The sequence below is a fragment of the Bufo gargarizans genome, chromosome 5, assembly GCF_014858855.1.
Source record: "Bufo gargarizans isolate SCDJY-AF-19 chromosome 5, ASM1485885v1, whole genome shotgun sequence".
Lineage (NCBI taxonomy): Eukaryota > Metazoa > Chordata > Amphibia > Anura > Bufonidae > Bufo > Bufo gargarizans.
In genome coordinates, this window is record NC_058084.1 from 331437983 (window position 1) to 331444020 (window position 6038).

Here is a 6038-nt window from a genome sequence, read left to right on the forward strand (position 1 = left end):
CTAACTTCCTGCATACCAGCAGTCCAGTGGGCTCAGAGACATTCCCGCCAGTTACAGGTAGAGATCTTGGCTGCTACAAAACGGGCGGGGGCATCCCTGGAGTCAGTGATGAGCTTGTCAGAGGTGACTCTTTCTTCCCTGGATTGGTGGAAGGAGGTAGAAAATCTGAATCAGGGACTTCCCTGGGCCTTTCCGGAACCGGTGGTGGTTACTACAGACGCCAGCCCCTGGGGTTGCGGGGCTCATGTGGAGGATCGGATCTTTCAGGGAGAGTGGTCCCAGGGTCAGAAACAGTTTTCATCAAATCGGAAGGAGCTGAGGGCAGTCCTGCTGGCCTTGAGAGCGGTTCTTCCGATGATCCTGAACAGACATGTGAGGGTGATGTCCGACAATCGGACAGTGGTCTCATATCTCAATCGCCAGGGAGGGACCAGGTCAGATTCTTTACTAAGGGAGTCGAGATGGATATTCGAGGAGATAGAGGGGAGAGTGCTTCATCTCTCGGCCATTCATATCAGAGGGGTCGAGAATTCTCGAGCAGACTTTCTGAGTCGCCACAGACTGCGTCAGGGAGAGTGGTCTCTAAATCCCAAGATTTTTTCCCAGATAGTAAGATTATGGGGGTTACCTTCGGTAGATATGTTCGCCACAAGGGAGAACAGAAAGGTACGGGATTTTTTCTCCCTCAGTCCAGAGGAGTGCCCATCTGGGGTAGACGCCTTTCTCCAGAAATGGGATTTTCCACTAGGCTACGCCTTCCCTCCACTTCAACTGATTCCTCTGGTAGTAAGGAAGATCAGGTACGAAGGAGCCAGGGTGATCATGATAGCCCCCTTCTGGCCGAAGAGGGCGTGGTTTTCCCTGTTGAGAGCAATGTCAGTCTTGGATCCTTGGATCCTCCCAGAAATTCCAGATCTATTATGTCAGGGTCCCGTGTCCCACCCAGAAGTAGGGTCCCTACATCTTTCAGCATGGAATTTGAGAGGTCATTTTTAGCCAGTCAGGGATTCTCTGAGGAAGTAATTTCCACTTTGATGAAAAGTAGGAAGGAGGTAACAAATGTTATTTATGCTCGAGTATGGAGAAAGTTCCTGTCCTTTATAGGCACAGAAGTGGTTTCCTGGCCGTTAGAATTTTCCATAGTTCAGGTGTTGGAATTTTTACAGAGGGGATTGTCCCTCGGATTAGCAAAAAGTACACTAAAGGTGCAGGTGTAAGCCTTATCAGGTCTGGGGAGAAGAAGTTTGGCCATGGACCCTTGGGTGGTTAGGTTTTTTAAGGCAGTGGATAGGATTACGCCAGTAGCAGGCCCTAGATTTCCTCCCTGGGACCTTAACTTAGTACTTAATGCCCTTACCAGACATCCCTTTGAACCTCTGGCATCTTGCTCGGTCAAAATACTTTCCCTTAAGTTAGTTTTGCTGGTAGCTTTAACTTCAGCCAGAAGAGTTGGGGAGATTCAGGCCCTCTCTATTAACCCCCCTTTTATGTCCATCAGGGAGGACAGAGTGGTTCTTAGGCCAGATCCTGGGTTTATGCCAAAGGTTCCTTCCAGGGTTAATAGGGCTCAGGAGGTAGTTCTCCCAGCTTTCTTTTCAGAGCCTAAGGATGATAGAGAGAAGGAGTTACATTCTCTGGATGTCAGGAGGTGCATTTTGCAGTACCTGGAGGTGACTAAAGACTGGAGGAAGTCCTCTGCCTTGTTTGTTCTGTTCGGTGGGGCAAGAAAAGGTAATACTGCCTCTAAGGCTTCTATTGCCCGGTGGATTAGAGAAGCTATATCCTTGGCATATTCAGTAACCGGCGTGTCTCCCCCGATTTCGGTGAGGGCTCACTCCACGAGGGCGGTATCCACGTCTTGGGCAGAGAGGGCTAGCGTATCTATTGAACAGATCTGTTGGGCAGCCACCTGGTCTTCTCCGTCCACCTTCTATAAGCACTATAGGCTTCAGCTTGATTCTATCTCTGACCTTCTTTTTGGCACTAAGGTTTTGAGTTCTGTCACCCACCCTGAGGATGATCTCTGAAATCTCTCTCTAAGGTGCTGTCGTGGGGGAGGGGAAAAATGATGATTACACTTACCGGTAATCGGATTTTCCTGACCCCACGACAGCACCTCTTTATTCCCACCCTATTGGTGTAAGTCTGTGTGTTCACGGGTGTTGCAAAAAAAAAAAATATATATATATATATATATACAGTATGTAAATTAAACTAACGTAAGGGGGAGTCCCTCTCATGCTCTGGAAACTCACTGAGGTGGGAGAGCGGCTCCACCTTTTTTATGCTGCAGGTTTCCTGTCCTGGGGCGGAGCCATCTCTCTAAGGTGCTGTCGTGGGGTCAGGAAAATCCGATTACCGGTAAGTGTAATTATCATTTTCTCCCTTTATCTCTAGGAGAGAACTGCCAATCATCAGCAGATGGGCAGGAGAGCAGGAGATTAGGAATAACCAGAGGTGCAACAGACTGATGGGTCCTACAGGGGGTGGCCACGCTGTTACAATATATAACCAAATTTTTCAAGGGTCGTACGACCTTAGCGTGGCTTGAACCACCCACTGACTAATTTTTTATTTTAAGTGCATAAAACTTGTATCTTTATTGTTACTATTTAAAAATTGAACTCTGGATTTAATTAAAATTCCTCAGAATGAGCGGTGAGACTGTTATATATATTTATGTACCCCTCTTGGTATATGTCACTGGATGGGATAGCTCCTGATATACTTCTCAGGGCTTGCCCAAATCCCTAAATCTTTATGGCAACTTTATATTTAGTTGCAGCTAAATCTCTACTATGAGGGCTCACTCCGCTCGATCTGATTCTAAAATGTATGCTCCCGCTTCCCTACATGTTTCGCCGAGCCTTCGGCGTCCTCAGGCGTCCTGCATATCCCCTGAGGACGCCGAAGGCTCGGCGAAACATGTAGGGAAGCGGGAGCATACATTTTAGAATCAGATTGAGCTGAGTGAGCCCTCATAGTAGAGATTTAGCTGCAACTAAATATAAAGTTGCCATAAAGATTTAGGGATTTGGGCAAGCCCTGAGAAGTATATCAGGAGCTATCCCATCCAGTGACATATACCAAGAGGGGTACATAAATATATATAACAGTCTCACCGCTCATTCTGAGGAATTTTAATTAAATCCAGAGTTCAATTTTTAAATAGTAACAATAAAGATACAAGTTTTATGCACTTAAAATAAAAAATTAGTCAGTGGGTGGTTCAAGCCACGCTAAGGTCGTACGACCCTTGAAAAATTTAGGAATAACCAGGACTCTTCTCAGGTAGATTTGACTTTTTTCAAGGCCTGGGCTGCAATGATTATGATGCTGGTTCTCAGCAACCACTTACTTTTAGCTCATGAGTGACACCGCTGAGATCAGCATTTCTGTCACTAACTTATGCTGTCCTCAGTATAGTCAGCATAAAGTTGATGACAGGTTCCCTTTAATACACAAAAAATAAAGGGAACACTTAAACAACACAATGTAACTCCAAGTCAATCGCACTTCTGTGAAATCAAGCTGTCCACTTAGGAAGCACCACTGAGTGACAATCAATTTCACATGCTGCTGTGCAAATGGGATAGACAACTGGTGGAAATTATAGGCAATTAGCAAGACACCCCCAATAAAGGAATGGTTCTGCAGGTGGTGACCACAGACCACTTCTCAGTTCCTATGCTTCCTGGCTGATGTTTTGGTCACTTTTGAATGCTGGCGGAGCTTTCACTCTAGTGGTAGCATGAGACGGAGTCTAGAACCCACACAAGTGGCTCAGGTAGTGCAGCTTATCCAGGATGGCACATCAATGCGAGCTGTGGCAAGAAGGTTTGCTGTGTCTGTCAGCGTAGTGTCCAGAGCATGGAGGCGCTACCAGGAGACAGGCCAGTACATCAGGAGACGTGGAGGAGGCCGTAGGAGGGCAACAACCCAGCATCAGGACCGCTACCTCTGCCTTTGTGCAAGGAGGAACAGGAGGAGCACTGCCAGAGCCCTGCAAAATGACCTCCAAAAGGCCACAAATGTGCATGTGTCTGCTCAAATGGTCAGAAACAGACTCCATGAGGGTGATATGAGGGCCAGACGTCCACAGGTGGGGGTTGTGCTTACAGCCCAACACCGTGCAGGACATTTGGCATTTGCCAGAGAACACCAAGATTGGCAAATTCGCCACTGGTGCCCTGTGCTCTTCACAGATGAAAGCAGGTTCACACTGAGCACATGACAGATGTGACAGAGTCTGGAGACCCCGTGGAGAACGTTTTGCTGCCTGCAACATCCTCCAGCATGACCGTTTTGGCACTGGGTCAGTAATGGTGTGGGGTGGCATTTCTTTGGAGGGCCGCACAGCCCTCCATGTGCTCGCCAGAGGTAGCCTGACTGCCATTAGGTACCGAGATGAGATCCTCAGACCCCTTGTGAGACCATATGCTGGTGCTGTTGGCCCTGGGTTCCTCCTAATGCAAGACAATGCTAGACCTCATGTGGCTGGAGTGTGTCAGCAGTTCCTGCAAGACGAAGGCATTGATGCTATAGACTGACCCGCCCGTTCCCCAGACGTGAATCCAATTGAGCACATCTGGGACATCATGTCTCGCTCTATCCACCAACGTCACGTTGCACCACAGACTGTCCAGGAGTTGGCAGATGCTTTAGTCCGGGTCTGGGAGGAGATCCCCCGCCACCTCATCAGGAGCATGCACAGGTGTTGTAGGGAGGTCATACAGGCACGTGGAGGCCACACACACTACTGAGCCTCATTTTGACTTGTTTTAAGAACATTACATCAAAGTTGGATCAGCCTGTAGTGTGTTTTTCCACTTTAATTTTGAGTGTGACTCCAAATCCAGACCTCCATGGGTTGAAAAATTAAATTTCCATTTTTTTATTTTTGTGTGATTTTGTTGTCAGCACATTCAACTATGTAAAGAACAAAGTATTTCAGAAGAATATTTAATTAATTCAGATCTAGGATGTGTTATTTTTGTGTTCCCTTTATTTTTTTGAGCAGTGTATATAAAGAGCCACCAGGTTATCCAAAAGGGTACAAGTTTAAATCTACCCCTGGATCGATCGTGCTCCCCACCTAGCGGCTGTACAAACACTCCGGAATCCTGTCCCTCCACAACTTCCCCCCAAAAGGGGAGACTAAAGGACTTTCCTAACAGCCGCTAGTGGCAGACTTGTGGACTGATAGAAAACTGACCCTACGCGTTTCTCAGCACACTAAAAGGAGGTATAGGACAGTCCTATATGTCATCAGTGGGCATGTATATTGGAACATATGGCATAAACTTCCTTGTTCAGATGGTGGATTTTGAAGCTGCAGAAACCACTTTTGATGCTGCAGACCCGCTTGCGGCTTAGCTCTACTGAATGGAGCTAAACCGCGAACAGACAACCAATGTGGCTTCCAGTGGTGTCTGTCTGCACACCGCGCCAAGAAGCTAAGTGTCCCGTCTTGGCGTGGTCCCCGCTTTAAACCACCAATCCGCAAGCTGTAGAAACACACCACACGGCCGCCGCTGGTATTTTGACGTGTCCAAAATTCCAAACGCAAATTCTGCTGAGTGAATAGGCCCTAAAGGTGGCCAATCATAAAACTTTACTGAAAAACGTGACAACAGCCAGCTAGGTAGATATTTTGAGAAGCGCCAGTGGGCTTCTGATCCTGGGAGCCTGGCACCTCCTCTAAGCTCCACGCCAGCTGATTAGTGGTGGTCTTGTGACTGGAGTTGAGAAGTGGTAAGGACCTGTGATGATGTCACCAACATGCTGGAAGTTGTAGTCATGTTAAACCCCCTGCCTGAAATATCCTCAGTTATTCCATAATGGCCTGGGCATGCTGGGAGTTGTCATACTTTCCTCTTATACCCTATCCCTGAAAAATCCCCTGATGTCCCATAATAATGACCTGGACGCGCTGGGAGTTGTAGTTCTTTCATCTTACTTGCTCCCTGTAATGTCCTCTGACATTACCTATAATGGCCTGGAGATATTGGGAGTTGTAGTTCTCTCCTTATACCTCA